This window comes from Hemicordylus capensis, chromosome 2, assembly GCF_027244095.1.
Source record: "Hemicordylus capensis ecotype Gifberg chromosome 2, rHemCap1.1.pri, whole genome shotgun sequence".
In the NCBI taxonomy this organism is placed as follows: domain Eukaryota; kingdom Metazoa; phylum Chordata; class Lepidosauria; order Squamata; family Cordylidae; genus Hemicordylus; species Hemicordylus capensis.
The window spans coordinates 194,704,493-194,722,473 of record NC_069658.1 but is presented as its reverse complement, the minus strand read 5'-3'; the positions used below and the strand labels follow the sequence as shown (position 1 = coordinate 194,722,473).

At 44.8% G+C, this 17,981-nt stretch overlaps 1 protein-coding gene across 7 annotated transcripts in view; it reads right to left on the bottom strand.

The window, feature by feature from the left end:
• The window catches only part of TNS2 (tensin 2), a 149,871-nt gene that overhangs the window by 55,861 nt on the left and 76,029 nt on the right, over positions 1-17,981 (bottom strand). For 2 of the 7 annotated variants that reach the window (XM_053303872.1, XM_053303874.1), the window contains exon 1: positions 11,827-12,329. The exons of the other annotated variants lie outside the window; for them this stretch is intronic. The gene's annotated coding sequence lies outside the window, so the exon portion shown is untranslated. Of the gene's footprint in view, positions 1-11,826; positions 12,330-17,981 lie in introns of those variants that run through there. 7 annotated transcript variants of the gene reach the window in all.

Below are 17,981 nucleotides of genomic sequence, written 5' to 3'. Positions count from 1 at the left end.
ACTGTACACAATACTCCAAATGTGGCTGCACCATATAAATAAGGGCATTATAATATTAGCATTTTTATTTTTAATCCCCTTCCTAATTATTCCTAGCATGGAATTGGTCTTTTTCATAGCTGCCACACACTGAGTGGACAAGCTCAACGAGCTGTCCACCAAGAACCCAAGATCTCTCTCCTGGTCAGCCACCAAAAGCTCAGAACCCATCAGTGAATATATATGTGAAGTTGGGGTTTTTTGCCCCAACATGCATCACTTTACACTTGCTAACACTGAACCGCATCTGCCATTTTTGACATTGAATGAAAACTGCCATTGCTAACACTGAACTGCATTGGCCGGTCTGACACTGACCGGGGCAGCAAGAGGGAATGCTAACTCCCTGCTCCAGTGATTTTGGACACAGCGCTGGCGGGGAAAACACGGCGGTGGGAGGGTAAAGAGCACCCTCCCTGCTCCTTAAAGGTAAACCACCACCACCACTCCAGCCGTCTGCCAGTTCGTGCACATCCCTAATCCACACGTGAGCCTGCCCCCTTATCCCATGACTGCTAAGTTTACGCAAGAGCCTTTGATGGGGAACTTCGACAAAAGCTTTTTAGAAGTCTACTATGTCAACTGGATCACCTTTATCTACATGCCTGTTGACACTCTCAAAAAACTCCAAAAGGTTTGTGAGGCAAGACTTGCCCTTGCAGGAGCCAGGCTAGTTCTTCTTCAGCAAGGCCTGTACTTCTAAATGTTTAACAATTTTGTCCTTAAGTATACTTTCCATAAATTTAGCCGGCACCAAGGTTAAGCTAACTGGCCTGTAGTTTCCCAGATCCCCCCCTGGATTTCTTTTTGAAAATCAGAGTTACATTAGCTACTAGTCCTCTGGTACAGAGCCTGATTGTAGGAACAAGTTACATATTTTTGCTAGGAGATCAGCAATTTCACATTGGGTGGATGCCATCTGGCCCTGGTGATTTGTTAATTTCTAGGTTTTCAAGACTGTTTAGAATATCCTCTCTTATCTCCTCAAATTGGCCCAGTTCTTCAGTCTCCAAACCTGAGAATCTCAGTTCCAGAGAGGGTATATGGTCAGTATCCTCCACTATGAAGACAGATGCAAAGAACTCATTCAGCTTCTCTGAAATCTCCTTATCCTCCTTAAGAATCCCTTTCATGCCCTCATCATCTAAGGGTCTAGCTGCCTCTGGCAGGTTTTCTGCTTCTGATATATTTAAATAGTTTTTGATATTCTCCTATATGAGCTAGCTATATTCTAGCTATATGTGCCTCAATCTCTCTTTTTGCATCCTTTATTGTTTCTTTGCATTTCTTTTGCCAGAGTTTATGTTCCTTCCTGTTCTATCCATTTGGGCAGGACTTTCTTTTTCTGAAGGAAGTCTTATTTCCTTTTATAGCTTCCCTGACTCTGCTTGTCAGCCATGCTGGCATCGTCCTGAACTTTGGTGGTACCTTTCCTTCTTCTTGGTAAACTTTCCAACTAAATTTCTATTATTGTGGTTTTGAATATGTTCCATGCTCTCTGGAGTGATTTGACCTTCCTGACTTTCCCTTTCAGCATCCATTTTACCAGTCCCCTCATTTTTGAGAAGTTTCCTCTTCTGAAGTCCAACACATCTGTGTTGGACTTCCTTGGCAATGCTGCACTCACATATAAGCTGCAATGTTTATATTTCATACTGTGGTCACTGTTCCCCAATGGATCACACTATGGTCACTATTCCCCAATGATTCTACAACTCTGACATCTCGCACCAGATCCTGGGCACCACTCAAGATTAAGTCCAAGGTTGCCTTCTCTCTGGTTAGTTCCATGACCAATTGTTCTAAGGCACAGTCATTTAGCATGTCCAGAAATCTGGCCTCTCTGTCAATACCCACATGTGAATTTACCCAGTCTATATGAGAGTAACTGAAGTCACCTATTACTACAGCTCTATCTCTGATTGCATCTCTGATTTGCTTCTCCAATTCCAGGTTGCTCTCAGCACAACTCTAGTAACCCATTTCCTTCAGTCCTCCTATTGTCACCCATAATGATTCTGTGGAGGACTCCAGTTCTCATAGATTTTCTAGCTTCTTTTACTGTGCTACGCCACCCCCAATCCACCCCTCCCTGTCCTTTCTGTAACATTTGTATTTGTATCCAGGAATAACAGTGTCCCACTGGTTCTCACCATTCATACACACACACACATAATTTCATTTATTTATTAAACACATTTATTTATTTAACACATTTGTATACCGCCCAAAACACAAGTCTCTTGTGTTTTGGGTGGGTTGTGTTCCATTAAAAGTGGGTTGTGTTGGATTTTCATAACCTGGAATGCATATAGTTCCTATGAGTGACAACCTGTTTTTATGTGCAGGTTGGCATTTGTAAGTCAGGGATGTCATTAATTTAATATCTTATGGAGCTTTGTTTGTAAGTATGGGTTGTTTGTAAGTCGGGAAGTACCTGTATACGCATATATTTAGAATAAAAGCATTATGCAGTGCAGGGCAGATCTAAACATGACGCACAAATGTGTGTAACAAAACCTGAATGATCATAACACTTTTGTTAAGAGGTGAGCTGGTTTTGTGGTTCTGCTGCCAGTTTGTGAAGACAATACTGAGCTAGATGGACCTATGGTCTGACTCTGTCTAAGGCATCTTCCTATGTGATAATGATTTGGTTCTGAGAAACAGTAGTGTGTAAAGGTGGTTTAATTTTCCCCAGCCCACTACTTCTACTGCAACTTTCCCACTACAAGATACTCTATTCCTCTGCAGAGTTGCAGATGAATGTTTGCAAGGACAATTCACATTTTTTGAATTCTAAATTGAATATTTGCTAAATAGGTAAATGCATCTGCTGAACGGTTCTTTCAATTCCTAATAAGAATGCCAAGAACTGAGAGTTATATGTAAAAGTCTAATTTCTGTAAAGGGCAAGGTTCTGTTACTGCCTTAATTTGATGTAAAATCAAATTATATAAGAGGATTATTTTACTTAGAGGCCTTCAAGAGAGCCTTCAAGACCCATTTTTTTAGCCAGGCTTTTAATGACATCTAGTTTTAATTTTAATCTGGTTTATTATTTTTATTTTTATTGTTTTATTATGTGTTTTTTATTTTAATGTAAATCACCCTGAGCCACTATAGGAAGGGTGCTATATAAATTGTATGAATGAATGAATGAATAAATAAATAAAACATTATTTTCTTACACTATAAACACGTATGTGGAATTCTTTATGGATTCTTCCAGAATACTTAATTTTTAAAACTCTCAAGCTTGTGATTTGTGTAACATAAACAAATTTCTAGCCCTTTTGTTTCTGAAGGTACGTTTCAGCCATACATAGACTGGCCTCCTGCGTTTTATGTTTTCCTTCTCCTATCACATTCCCCTTCTGCTGAAAGTTCCAGATCAGTTCTGCAAAGATCCATACACCAGGCTTGTCCAACAGATAGACTGAACAGGCTTGTCTAAATAAGCAGAGCTCTGTGTGTGTGTATTTGTTGACCTGCAAAATTTAGTGCAAACACAGAATTGGAGTTTCCATGGTGCAGAATACAAACACCACAAATCTACAGAAGTGGCTTGATTTCCATTTTTTTCAGCATGCAGTAAACACTGCATTTACCTTCTGTTGTACAACTTGCTGTGGAAATCAGTTGACAACTATCAATTCACAGATAACAAGATATGGATTTTTGGATGTAACTGGATCTTTAGGATCCTTCCCACTGAAACCTTAAAAGATCTTGAGTTGAGATGCCTTTCACACACATAGAAGTGGTTGCTTTTTCATTCAAAATATCTGCAATGAGCCACAAGCAGGGCCTCAACCTGTGTGTTTTTTTAAAGGGAAATGTAATAGTTTCTGCATGTATGTACCTTTCTTTACTGTTGCAGTACACATGTATTCTCTGTACTGGGTTTTCAGAACCAGAGAGTACTGTATAGAATCCCTTATAGGAAATGGACCTTGATTAAAATGCTTTCCTGAGCAGCTCTATTACAGAACAAGCCCTTCCATTTTGGCTGCACAAAATCCAAAAGTAATTGCAGGATGAAGAAATTTATTGATACTGCTGCAGCCAGGGAACAGGAAGCTCCCAAGATCCAGCAGATACCCCTGGATGCACCACTAGGCTAAATGTGCAAGTGTGTAGGTCAGGGGTTCTCAACATTGGGTCCCCAGATGTTATTGGACTTCAACTCTCATAATCTCCAGCCCCAGTGGCCTTTGGCTGGGGATTATGGGAGTTGAAGTCCAATAACATCTGAGGACCCAACGTTGAGAATCCCTGGTGTAGGTAGCAGTTTGAAGACTTGGGGTGCTCAGAAATCACACACCCTCCAACATTTTACAGATGAAAATAGGGATGTGCCTGCAAATAGGTAGGGGGTGTAGCCAAGCAACATGGGAGGCGTGGCATACAATTCTGACAACAAGCATGCCACAAATGGAAAGCGGGTAATAAAGTGCACATAGAGCACAGGATTTCAGGTCATCAAAGGAAATGAGCCAAGACAATCCTCCCCAACATTCCTCGGATTAAAACAGGAGCACACTCATAACAACCTGTTCTCATACCAAGGATGACTACCCAAGCCCCCCATTCGCTAGTACACATTGCTGAAGATGGCATCCCTTGCTCTCTGTAGCTGCCTATTCCAGAGAATAAACACAGGTGAAGGTGTTTTGAACTGCAGCTGTTCTATAATAAGTAAAACTAGAACAAACATTCCATCAAACATTCTTAAGCTGTTAACAAAAACAAACCATTACGATCAGTTTATTAACACACAGCCTCTTTCAGAAGCCGGTGCAGGTTGGGTGACTGCAGTTCCAAGAAACAGTCAATGGAGAAGGGGGAATCAGCAATGTGTAAGAATGGGAGGATGGGGGTTCTCTGGCACTGACCCTTGCTGCGAGATCAGGTGTGTTACAAGAGGGTCCCCATTTACACCTGGGAAAGGTCTGAGCAGGCTGTGCGAGATAAAAATGCATTGTCTCAGTTATTCCACGCTTCTTGGACTGAAAGCTGCAAAGCTGAACCGAGCAATATGGTTGTTTTGCTAGGGGTGTCGGAAAGCGGATTGTGCCGGGAGGAAGGGCAGCTCTCCTCCACCCTATCATGCCGGGTAATGAAAGAGTCCGTGGTGGAAACAAGAAGGCTGAAGTGCAAATTGGCAGGTCACAGTCCTTTGCCAAAACCAACTATCAACACATCTGAAATTACAGAGTGCAGGAAGGAGGCTACAATTAAGCAAGCGGGCACTGTCAAAAGGGATGCCCGCTCTGCTGCAGCACAGGGTGGTTTTGCTACCTCCTTCCTTAGTTTAAACAACAGAAACAACAACCCATGATAGGGAGGGTGCCTTCTCTTTTGTGGCCCTGGAGGGATGGTTCAGTCTGCCAGATTCTTATTACTTGTACCAACAAGGCAGCGAATGAGGATTGCAACATTATTGGGGCCATTTAATCTGCCAACTCTCATATCTGAACAATTATCTCTTCTGGCCAAGGAAAGATAAACACATCCTTTCTTCATAGCCACCTAGAGATCGCCTACATTGCCTCTAAGCAAAACTTAGTTTGGATGGGAAATGCACAAATTAAACTTTGATCAGGCTTCACAAATGCCAGGTAGGCTGTACCTGAGCGTTGTCAAGCAGCTTGTGGGCTAACTTCTATGGCTGATGGTGCACAGTGGTTGCCTTCTAGAACTGCACCCCATACAGAATTCACATTGAAAATTGTAGTTCTGTCACTTGCAAATCCTAGTTTCAAAAATACAGGAATGTGCATGATAGATAACATCTCTGCATTCTCATGACAGTTCATCATTTTGTGGCCAGGCAACCTGTTTTCTTGTGCTATTTTAGTCTTTCCACACAAATCTTCATTCTTGTAAACAAAACTTACACACATTAGAACAGCTGCCTAACACAACAAAAAACACAATGCAGAACTACTGAGTGAAATGTGTGAAAAATACCTTCAGCCTTTACTTAAATTCAAGAACTGTAAGACTCTGGAACTGGAACTGAAATTAAAGTCAACAGTTGAGTTTTCAGCAAAAAGAAAAGAAAAGAAAAGAAAAGAAAAATTCTAGATTGGGAAATGGAATGTACAAGGACCAGTGTGGGATTTGCCATCTATATGGATGGCTTCCTATAGCCAGCATAAGGATGTTTTAAAGGAAAAGGTAACTCCAGAAGTTTAGTATGCAAAATGTATTACAATTGCTTTTGCTATATTCAAAACAATCCTGCAAAGTAGGCCACTGGTGTTCTTATTTTACAGATAGGAAACAAATTCCAGCCAGCAGACAAACCCTGAATCTCGGGCTTCAATCACCTATATATGGTTAACCATATCTAGTCCAAGTTTGATTGCAAGGTGGTTACGTCAGTGCATATTCAGAAGCATTCCATATCACTTTTCATTTGCAAAGTGTATTGGGTTTGCCCTTACAGGAAACCTCCAAGGTAGTTCACAATTACTCCCCAAAACGTTGCCCCCTCCGTCTTAGCCAGCCATCATCTACCCATCCCATACTCTCTGATTTACTACATACATCTATTGTGTTCACTGGTTTGACACAGGAACATAGGCAGCTGCCATATACTGAGTCAAGCCATTGGTCTATCTAGCTCAGTATTGTCTACACAGACTGGCAGTGGCTTCTCCAAGGTTGCAGGCAGGAATCTCTCTCAGCCCTATCTTGGAGAAGCCAGGGACAGAACTTGGAACCTAGATGCTCTTCCCAGAGCGGCTCCATCCCGAGGGGAATCTCTTACAATGCTCACATGTGGTCTCCCATCCAAATGAAACCAGGGTGGACCCTGCTTAGCTAAGGGGACAAGTCATGCTTGCTACCACAAGACCTGCTCTCCTCTCAAGCTTTGGAAACAGGAAAGAGTAGGCCTCTATGTTCAAACAGAGCACCAGTGCAGCATAGCAGTTAGAGCACTAGACTTAGACCAGTAAGAGCTGAGTTCAGATCCCTACTGAGCCATGAAACTCCCTAGGTGCCCTTGACAAGCCACTCTTAGCCTAATCTACCTCACAGGGTTATTGTGAGGGCTAATCAGGGGACCAGGTTCCGTACTTGAGTTATCTAGAGAAAGGGTGGGATAAAAACATGACAGAAATTAAAGAGAGCTAAGTATTATTGTCAATAATCTGCCTCCATTTAAATTATATTTTAGGCCATTATTGGTGAGAAGTGGAAACAGAAGGGGAAAGTGAAGGAAAAATAAATCAAACTCATTCTAAGGGCTCTTCCAGATTCAAACCAGCACAATTATGATGATACATAAAATGAGAAATCCACATGACAGACAAGGGCGCTGAGCAATATTCTTAGTGCCATCTGATGGCATCTGTAGCATTCCATGAATAAACTTTGGGGTTTCCCCCCCAAGTTAAAATAAAAGAAGTTTGAAAAGGGACAGCTTATTCACAGATTGCCACAGACTGCCAGAAGATGGTGCTTAAGAACATGACATGACATTCTTTTTAGATTGTGAGCCCTTTGGGGACAGGGAGCCCTCTTATTTATTTATTATTTCTCTGTGTAAACCGCCCTGAGCCATTTTTGGATGGGCGGTATAGAAATTGAATGAATGAATGAATGAATGAATGAATTCTTCAGTGTTGTGTGGATTTCTCATTTTATTTATTGCTATAATTAGCACTGAAGTTGAAATGTATCACCGTCTGCTAGGGATGTGCATGAGCCAGCTCAGTGCCCCCTCTGGGAAGTGCCGAACCAGCTCGGGCACCGGCATTCAAACCAACTTGACAGGGCGCGGAACAATTCCCTTAAGGAGACGGTAAGGAGTTCCTTACCTGCTCCTCCCCACCCCGCTGCTTTTCTGGGCACAGAGCCTGGTCTCCAATCAGCTGTGCGGGGCTGCAGCGCCACACACACGGCCGGAGCGCATGTGCGCCGGCCATGTCTGTGCCGACACCACGCAGAGACTGCAGAGAACAGCACCATCGCCCCGTGTGGCCGGTTGGGGACTGGGGCCTGCACCCAGAAAAGCAGCGGGGCGGAGCAGGTAAGGAGCTCCTGAAGCGAACAGCTCCCCACCCTGCCAACCTGTGCATGAGCCATTGGTGCACATCTCGACCATCTGGAGGAGTCTTAGAACTTGAATCGGTGTAAGAGAGCCAGTGCGGCATAGGGGATCGAACAGGGGTAGGAAACCTTGGTTCTCCAGCTGTTGCGGAACTGCAACTCTCATCACCCCTGGCCACAATACACTGCAGCTGGGGAAGATGGGAACTGTAATTCAACAACAGCTGCCAAGTTGTCTACCCTTTCAGCTGCCTATCTCTAGGTTGTCAGGCTGGAGAGACCAGGATTCAAATTCCCTCTTGGCCATGAAGCTCAATGAGTGACCCTGGGCAATCATGTGACCTCTCAGCCTCATGTACTTCACATGGTTGTTGTGAGGATAAAAGGAGGGAAGAAGGTCATGGCCTTCTTGGAGAAAGGGCGGGACACAAATGTAATTAATAAATACATCATACATAAGGAAAACCATAATAATTTGAATGGTCATGCAGCCCAATCATATATGTTTACTCAAAAGAAGATCCTAATGAGTTCAAGGGGAGCTACTCCCATGCAGTCCTATTAAAAGCTGTTTACCTAGCTGCCTGTGGCAAAAAAAGAATACTCTCCAGGCAACCAGACAAGGAAGCTTTTAAAAAGTTGGGCTTTCCCCCACCACCCCCATCCCCAGCCACAAATGATTAATGCAGGCTGTATGAGCAGAAAGGCTAGTAAAAAAAGAAAGAAAAAACTGTGGGCTAGTTATCTTCTGTTAACAGCTACGATAGCGCATTGATTGCTTTTGCTATCCATTATTTCCATGAAATTGGTTGCTTTTCAATTAATATATGTGAGTTTCCTTGTAGCTCATATTCACATGAGCACAGGGATCAAAATTCAGACGGCTTGCTACTTCCCTCCAGGCATTTTGGGCTGCATGATTCTTCAGATAACTGCATCTGGGCTGCATTGTTTAATTGTATTGTTTCTGAATAAAATGTATATATTTGTTCTATGAAAAAAATTGGGCTAGTGAGCCCAACTGCAGCCTTGGTATTGCAGTCTGAAAGGATTTGATTAATATATTGCCCTGTCACTTTGACTGATTTGGAGACTTGAAGTTCACTAAAGGCACATTAATTAAGATGCCTGATCACACAGCTGGAAATCAAACAGCTCTGGGGACCTTCGCTCAATGACTTGTTGACCCCTCGACACATCCTCAGTCTTCCTGCATTTCCCACAGAAGAAAGCACAAGAGTTTTTTATTCTGTGGTTCTCTGGGCTGTGTTTCATTTCATCCCATCTCCACCCCACACTATACAAACAGATGCAACCCCCATCCATAGCATTTCACTCTGTGTGTGTGTGTGTGTGTGTGTGTGTGTGTGTGTGTGTGTGTGTGTGTGTATTGGACAAATGACATTGTGGTGAAAGCTTCTTGCTTCTCCCTTTCAACCCGCCCCAGCCTCCCGCCCTGCTCCATCCCTCCAGTGAGCTCTGGCCTGGGAAAACATCTGGACCAGCCCGTGGGACAAAGAGGGGAGGTCGCCAGGATGTGGGAAACTCTAGGAGAAAGTCAAACGCCGGCACGGCCTAACAGACCAAATATGCCGCTTAGCGGGCCTGATCAGCTGGGCTGCTGCTTAATGAAAGGAAGACATGGCGCTTTTTTATGGCATGTTACATCTGCAACGCAGTAGGAGAAACAATCCTCTGAGAATGAAGAGGGCTTTGTATTCCCCTCCTTCCATATGCCACAGATGGAGGCAGCGAAGTACAGAGGTGGGAAGGAACCTTTTTAAAAAACAAAAAGCCCGCTTTAAAATGGCTTCTACAAATAAAAAATAAAAACCGGCCCAGGTCAATGTATATATTGGTCATCAAAACGGTTCTTTCTTGCTCTACCCCTCAGATCACTCAGGGGTGGCCCTTTCATGAGGCAGCCACCTCAAGTGGCGGATTATTGGGGTGGCACCAGGACAACAAGATCCCCCCTGCCATTGGAGCAGCTCTTGGAGACTGATCTGAGCCTTGCGAGGAGGGCGGGGAGAAAGGAGAAGACTGCATACGCCTTGCAAAGGAGAAGAGAAGAGAAGAGAAGAGAAGAGAAGAGAAGAGAAGAGAAGAGAAGAGAAGAGAAGAGAAGACTGCTGGCAACCTTCCCCACTCCCTGCCCTTCATGCCGCTTTCAAAGTTTGCAAGGATTGGTTTTAAAAAGGCAGGGGCATAGCTAGGGGAGAGGGGCCCCATGTTCACCCTTCTCCCTGGCGGCCCCTCAGAGGGAGGAAGATAATGAAGAATATAGGGAGGGGTGGAGCCCTCCGGAGTTAGGTAGTTTCGGTTCTTTGAACCCAGCCACTCAATTATAGCTACACCCCTGTAAAAAGGGGCTGTGAAAGGGGGCTGTGAAAAGGGGCTTGCCCCACCAGAGATGTGGGGCAAGGCAGCATTGATGCTTTCCTTCAGGCACCACAGTACCTTGGGCTGCCCCTCCAGTCATCTCTTCTAAGGATCTAAGCTTGCAACAAAATTAGGTGGAAGAGTAAACTGTAGCATTCCAGATTGCAGGCTGGGGGATTGTATTAATAACCCCCTCCCCCTTTTCATGGAAACCCCCCAAGCAAAAAAGATCTCCCTGCAAGTAGAAGATGGGAGTGCGATCTTTTCTCTCTGATGTGTTGGTTGTCTACTAGTAGGGGAAGTTTCTACACATAGGGGAACATTTTAAAAAATGCAGTCCGCCAGAGGCAACTGTCTGGCTGCTGGAGACAGAGTGCCAGACTAGACAATCTGGTCCAGCAAAGCAGTTCTGATGTGCTTGCAGAGCAAAGCAGTTCCAGATGACTTGTGGAAGTAAGCCAATCCGCGTATTCCAGGAAAGGCAAAAAGGGACAGAGGCACTAGGCAATATGACCTGGCGGAAATTTCCACCCCACCTCCAAGTACAGCTATCAGTCAGGCTGAGCAAGCAAAAGCCCACCTACTGAATCATCTCCAAGGGATTTGCATCAGGCACGAGGACCTGTGATTCAGAGACCTTGCTGTCTAGATTCTGGCTGTCGCTGCGATGCCTCCCTGGATGGCCTCAAACCAGTCAAAGTCCAAGGCTGAACCTCTCCCTGCTTGGGGAAAGCAAGAGATTTAACGTGACAGCAGAGAGGGGCTTGCGGAACAAATCGCTTGGGACAACCTGCACAAGAGCTAAGCCACGTGTGCTGGGGGAAACTCTGGCATGTTTGCTGTCTGCATCTGAGTGAGCCTCTGACCTCAACAGTGCAGGCAAAAGTTGTTTTCTAAGAGTAGCTCTGTAAATTAAACCATCCTGAACCTTAAGCATGAGAACATAGGAAGAGCCTGGCTAGACCAGATAAAAGTCAAACATTCCATTCCCCACAATAGCCCAGGCGTGCTAATGACCAAGGCGCTGTGGCACTGGCCCCCAGTTTTATCTCCAGCATGTAGTATTCAGGTATACTGCTTCTGTCCATGGAGGTTCCACTTAGCTATAGCAACAAATTGCTGTTGATAGATCTAGCCTTTTCTAGGGCAGGGCATAAACCTGAAACAAAACAGACAAAAAGTACAACCAGCCCCTTCATCTGTTCTTTTACCCACCCATTCTCACTCAACTGTCCCAGCTTTCCCCCAACTAGTATTCTGCCCGGGACCTGTCTCCCCCTTGTGGAGAGGAGGGAACAGACATATCTGCTAGAAGAAGAGCGCAGCCTCCCTACCCACCTGTTTAAGATGCCAATCCTACACCAGGTTTCATGCAGGTCTTCTAGCTGCCCAAAATTTAGAGAACAGGTGGCCGATCTTGGTCCAAAGAGGCTTCTCTCAGACCGGCAATGGAAGAGGCACCAGCAACGCGGAGGGAACCAACAGCCCTGGCTCTTCCATGGATGGGGTTCTAATCCGCTCTCCTGTCCCCTCAATGCCTCTGTTGCTCTCTCCTCCTCCCAGCTGTACTCTTGCTTTCCCTGAAGCTATATCCTCTTTCCAAGTGCAGAGCCGAGCTGGGTTACAGCAAACAGCCACTGATCCCCCAGTTGAGCGGGAGGGAGAGTCTAAAGCAACAGCAGCCTGAAGTTAAGTGGCTTCTCCTCCAGCTGCAGCCCTTGGCCCTGCTCCAAGGCAAACTCAGCTCCATAATTACACAATTCAGAAGAGCGGCCCCATGCGGACTTAAAGGGCCAGAGGTCCAGATCTTGCAGGAAAATGGGATCCGGCTCCTGGGATCGTCCCTGAAACAGGTTGCACTTGGATGACACATTCATGAATTCACACCCACAGGAACCACGGCAAAAAAGCTGTAATATTTGCATTCCATGCTGGAATCATGGTCCCTTAAAGCAGGCGGATGCAGCTCCGGTTTCCTTCCTGTTTCCCATTCACACCAAAGGGAATAACAATCTGGATCCCAAAAGGTGTTGTGGGAAGCCATCCGCTGCACTATCTCCTTAAAACCTTTGGGTTGCAGAGAAAGGCAAGAGTCAGGCAAGAGGCATCTGCTGTGAGGGATACAGGGTGGCACAGCAGTAGACAGGTGGGCGCAAAGTGAAGGATGCAGCTCCTTGACCTCCCTGTAACACTCAAACCCTGGCTGAAAATGCAAAGGGGTGACAGAAGGGATGTGGCTGCAGCTCTGTGGCAAAGCATCTCCTTTGCATGCAGAAGGTCCCAGGTTCAATCCCTGTCAGCATCTCCAGGTAGGACTGGGAGAGACTCCTGCCTGAAACCTTGGAGAAGCTGCTGCCAGTCAGTGTAGACCAGGGATTCTCAGTTGGCTCCCCAGATGTTATTGGACTTCAACTCCCATAATCCCCAGCCCCAGAAGCCTTTGATTGGGGATTATGGGAGTTGAAGTCCAATAAGATCTAGGGACCCAGTGTTGAGAATCCCTGGTGTAGACAATACTGAGATAGATGGACCAATAGTCTGACTCGGTATAAGGAAGCTTCCTATGTCCCTAGTGATATTAAAGAGAGAGAAAACAAGTGGCCAGTGAATGGTCTCAGAATGAACAGCAGATATGGCAGCATTACTGAAGTTAACAACAACAAATATTTATATATCGCTTTTCAACAAAAGTTTCCAAAGTGGTTTACACAGAGAAATAATAAATAAATAAGATGGATCCCTGTTCCCAAAGGGCTCACAATCTTAAAAAAAAAAAATCAGAAAGACACCAGCAACAGTCACTGGAGGGATGCTGTGCTAGGGGTGGATAGGGCCAATTACTCTCCCCCTGCTAAATAAAGAGAATCACCATGTTAAAAAGGTGCCTCTTTGCCCAGTGAGCAGAGGCAGTTAAGCAAGTGGAGATCTGATCTGCTACCGAGATAGAAGGCCACTGGGAGCCCTCCGTAAGAAGAGCAGCAACAGAGGTGTCTGCAGGGCATCACCTGAAGGCACAGGAATCAGCAGACTGCCTGAAGCTAAGAGGTTTGGGTCTCTCCGGGGTCTGGCTGAGAGACTGCATGGGAAACTCATGTCTGCCACTTTCAATTCCATGTCACTTTCCACTCTTTTCTTCTTGCCAAGAAAGGCAAGATACAAGTATTATAAAGAAATGGTTTGGAGGTGGGAGAGGGGGTTTGTGGGGAGGGAAGAGAAAGACAAAAACAAGGGCCCACCATTTGGAGTACTGTGTACCGTTCTAGTCACCGTACCTTAAGAAGGACATCAGAGAACTGGAGAAGGTGCAGAAGAGGGCAACCAAGATCACCAGGGGCCTGGAGCATCTTCCTTACGAGGCAAGGCTACAATACCTGGGACTTTTTCGTTTGGAAAAAGGACGACTGAGAGGCGACATGATAAGAGGTCTATGCAATCATGCATGGTGTGGAAAGAGAGAACTGTTTCTCCCTCTCACATAACACTAGAACCAGGGGTCATCCCATGAAACAAATTGCCAAGAAATTTAGGACCGACAAAAGGAAGTACTTTTTCACACAACACAATCAACCTATGGAATTCTTTGCCACAAGATGTGATGACAGTCAACAGCCTGGGTGGCTTTAAGAAGGGTCAAGATAAATTCATGAAGGACAAGTCTATCAATGATGTCTACTAAGTCTGGTGGCTATAGGCCACCTCCAGCCTGAGAGGCAAGATGCCTCTAAATACCAGTTGCATAGGAATAACAGCAGGAGAGAGGGCGTGCCCTCACCTCTTGCCTGTGGGCTTCCCAGAAGCATCTGGGGGGCCACTGTGTCAAACAAGATGCTCACCTAGATAGCCTTGGGCCTGATCCATCAGGGCTTTTCTTATGTTCATTTATCTGAGGGGCATGGGGGGTGCAGGATATGATGGCAAGTTTGTATCCAGCTCAGATGGCAATTTTACAAACTCTGGCTGGGTGCACCACTGTTCAGCACACTCTTTTGAAGGTTTATGCCTTGCCCTGCAAGACTTCTTGCTTTTCTTACTTGGGTCTCCCATACCTACTGCATATAGGATTGCTAACTTTTTAACTGGCCCTGCTCCTGTGCCCTTAACGGCAACCTGAAACACCGAAATGATGAAGCTGATGCTTTTAATGGGATGTAGATAAGTGGTGGGGAAAGCGTCACTTGTTAAATACTTGTGTGCCACGCTATTGTTAAAAGACACAGAAGCAGGGCCAGCAAAAACATGGCAATTTTAAATGCATGGCATACAGGTATCCAAAAGATGAAGCTCCCCTGCTGCTGTGGAGGAGGAAAGCACCTGTTGAACATCTACCTGCTATGAAGCTCTTAAAAGCAGAAGATCCCTGCAGACCACAAGAAAATCAACTTTATTTGCAAACGAGTGCTCAGTCACAAACCATTGTCCATGCTGGAAACTTCTCTTATGATAACTTCCATATAGGCAAAATATAATCGGGGCTGAAGAAACTAGGGTCTTGTTAGGGGCAAAGCAGTCATAAGAATGCATTTGAGGATAAATCAACACCTTGATTTTGCTTCCTCATTTTTCTTCAACAAGAGACAAAGACAGCTGAAAGTCCACAAGCCCCCAGTGCAAATCTGTCCTCAGACAGTACAAATTTGTCCTTAACCCCTTACTGATGTCCCTGCCTACGTTTACAAGATGTTTGCCGTTATGTATATTTAGGATAAAGTGTTCACACTAGACAGGCTAGCTACCATCTCTCAACCTCACATCCATTTTCAACATGGTCTACCTTATGGGGCTCTTAGGAATGCTAGCTTTTGTTTTATTGCATTGCAAGGAACCTCACATTCCTTCAAGATTTCAAAAAAGCACATGCTGAGGATTTGATCATTGGCAATCTTGTTATGTTCTATCAGAAGGCAGGTGATCAATCAGCCAAATTCTGCTTACACAACATTTAATGTACCTGTAGTAACAGGTGGATCACCTTAAGTGGCACAGCGGGGAAATGCTTGACTAACAAGCAGAAGGTTGCCAGTTCAAATCCCCGCTGGTACTATATTGGGCAGCAGCGATAAAGGAAGATGCTGAAAGGCATCATCTCATGCTGCGTAGGAATCAATGGTAAACCCCTCTTGTATTCTACCAAAGAAAACCACAGGGCTCTGTGGTCGCCAGGACTTGACACCGACTTGATGGCACACTTTACCTTAGTAACAGGTGGAGGTGGGCCTATGAAATAATTGATTCCAGGGGGCAGGGGCTTTCACAGAGAAAGCCCTACCGCTACCAATTTCATATTCCAAATTAAGGGCTTTGAAAGCCCTAACCTCCCCTCCCCATCCCATCTTAAAAATGACAGAGTGGCTTATAAGGCGGAGAAGTACTCCTTCTGCTTACACACACACACACACACACACACACACACACACACACACAGGGGCGTATCTAAGGGTAGGGCAGGCAGGGCACGTGCCCTGGGCGCCACTTGAAGGGGGCGCCATTTTGTAAAATTATTTTTAAAAAAAAATGGCTGCCAAAAACAAAATGGCCACCGTGCATGCTCAAATGTGAGGCCCTAGGTCATGCCAGGCCTTGCAGAGGCCATTTGAGCATGCACGGTGGCCATTTTGTTTTCAGAGGCCATTTAAAAAAAAAGATTTTTAAAAATGGCCACTGCACATGCTCAGATGGTCCCTGCGAGGCCCTAGAGGCCAGTGGGGGAAGGAGGAACCTTTGCAACCCCCCCCCCCCCCAGCCTTTAGGAAGCGCCCTGAAGGGGCTACAGGTAAAAAAATAATATATAAGTCACTGTACACATATTCAGATTGGCACTATGTACAGAGAATCACGGCTTGTGAATACTGAGCTGATGCTTATGAGCTAGGATTGTATTCATTTGCTCTTACTTTGCTTCTTGTGATAAGTGAGTTAAATGTGATGTCTTAATAATATGGCTATTAATGGTGAGTTTGTCTTTGAATCAGTGTGAAATCCTTAATATTAAGGCCCACTGGGAGTTTCTTGCTCTCTTTCTCTCATTTTAACTGTCTTTCCGAAAGACTAGAATATATTCCAAGCAGTGACACAGTTTACTCTGCGTATCCTTTAATTATTTACAGAGTATCTGGGAAAAGCCAAATTCTCCATTTATTGTTAAAACTTATGTAATGGTGATGCTACAATATATAGTAGAGAATTAGACAGGCACTTCTGTTTAGTTTTCCAAGTACACCTCCACATAGTATTGGGGTATTTCATGAGCCCCAGCATACTGAAATTTGTAGTTTTCCAGCATTTTTTGGTCTGGCTACGTCCACTGCTAAAATAGTTTTTGAAAGATTAAAAGATTAATGAGCCTGACTTTTATTTTTCAGCTGATATTATGGTAAATTTATCTCAAAGATGGGTGTCAGATGCCTGGACAGGGGGCGCAATTTCAGTGTTTGCCCTAGGCACTATTTTCCCTAGATACGCCTCTGCACACACACGCACACACACACACACACACACACACACACACACACACCCATGACCACCACCACCGTTTCAAAATTGTTTGCTCTGTTCTGCTCTTGACTCCCAACTGCTCTGTTTTATTACTGTTTTTTAAACTGTTTTATTAACAGTTTTTATTACTGGAGTGTTTTTTTTAAATTTGATTTTATATTTTAATGTGATTTTATGGAATTTTATTTTATTAACTTTTGTAAACCATCTTGGGATACGTTTTATGGCAGGCGAGGTATAAATCAAACAACAAAATAAATAAATAAACACTTCCACATTGGAAGAGCACAACACATGAAGCAACCTCTAGATGGAGGCCTGAACATTCACTTTTTCCTCATGCTTAAACGCTTGCTTGACTTGGGTTATCATTTTTTAAAAAACAATAAGAAACGTTTGGCATTTTTAACAGAATACAAGAACTTCTGTTCCCCTCCTCCCCTCCCCTCCTTTCATAGCTATGATGTATGCATGACTTGCAAAGCTCCCGCTATGTTGAAAAGCGGCCTTGCAACCCTCATAGGTTCCCCTTCGGGTCATGCCTGCTGACCCTTACCTCTTAGCTTAGGTTTTTCTCCATGGGTGGTTGTTGCGTGTTGTTCCTACCACCCTCTGAGACGATGTGGCCCCTTCTGCCCTCATGTGATTGGCCCCTCACTGCGCCAAAAGTCTCTCTCACGCAGAGATCCGGACCTGGGAAGGCCACTCAGCAAGACTGCAGAGCCTTCTCACAAGGAACTCTGCCTTTCCTCAGCATCTCCCCCCACTCCTGCAGCTCCTGACAGCAAGTTATCTGCAGAAAATCCCAGCAGACCAGCACAGAGCCATATCAGTCTCCCAGTTCCTTTCCCTCTCCAGTCTCAGGGACAGTCCAGAGCTGGAGGAAGATTTGTAGCTTAGCAGTCGAGCACGTACGATTTCAGCAATCTTGGTGGAGTGAAGCAAAGGCCAAACTGGACGTGACACGGGAGTTGCGCTATGGGAACACCCAATGTCTCTTT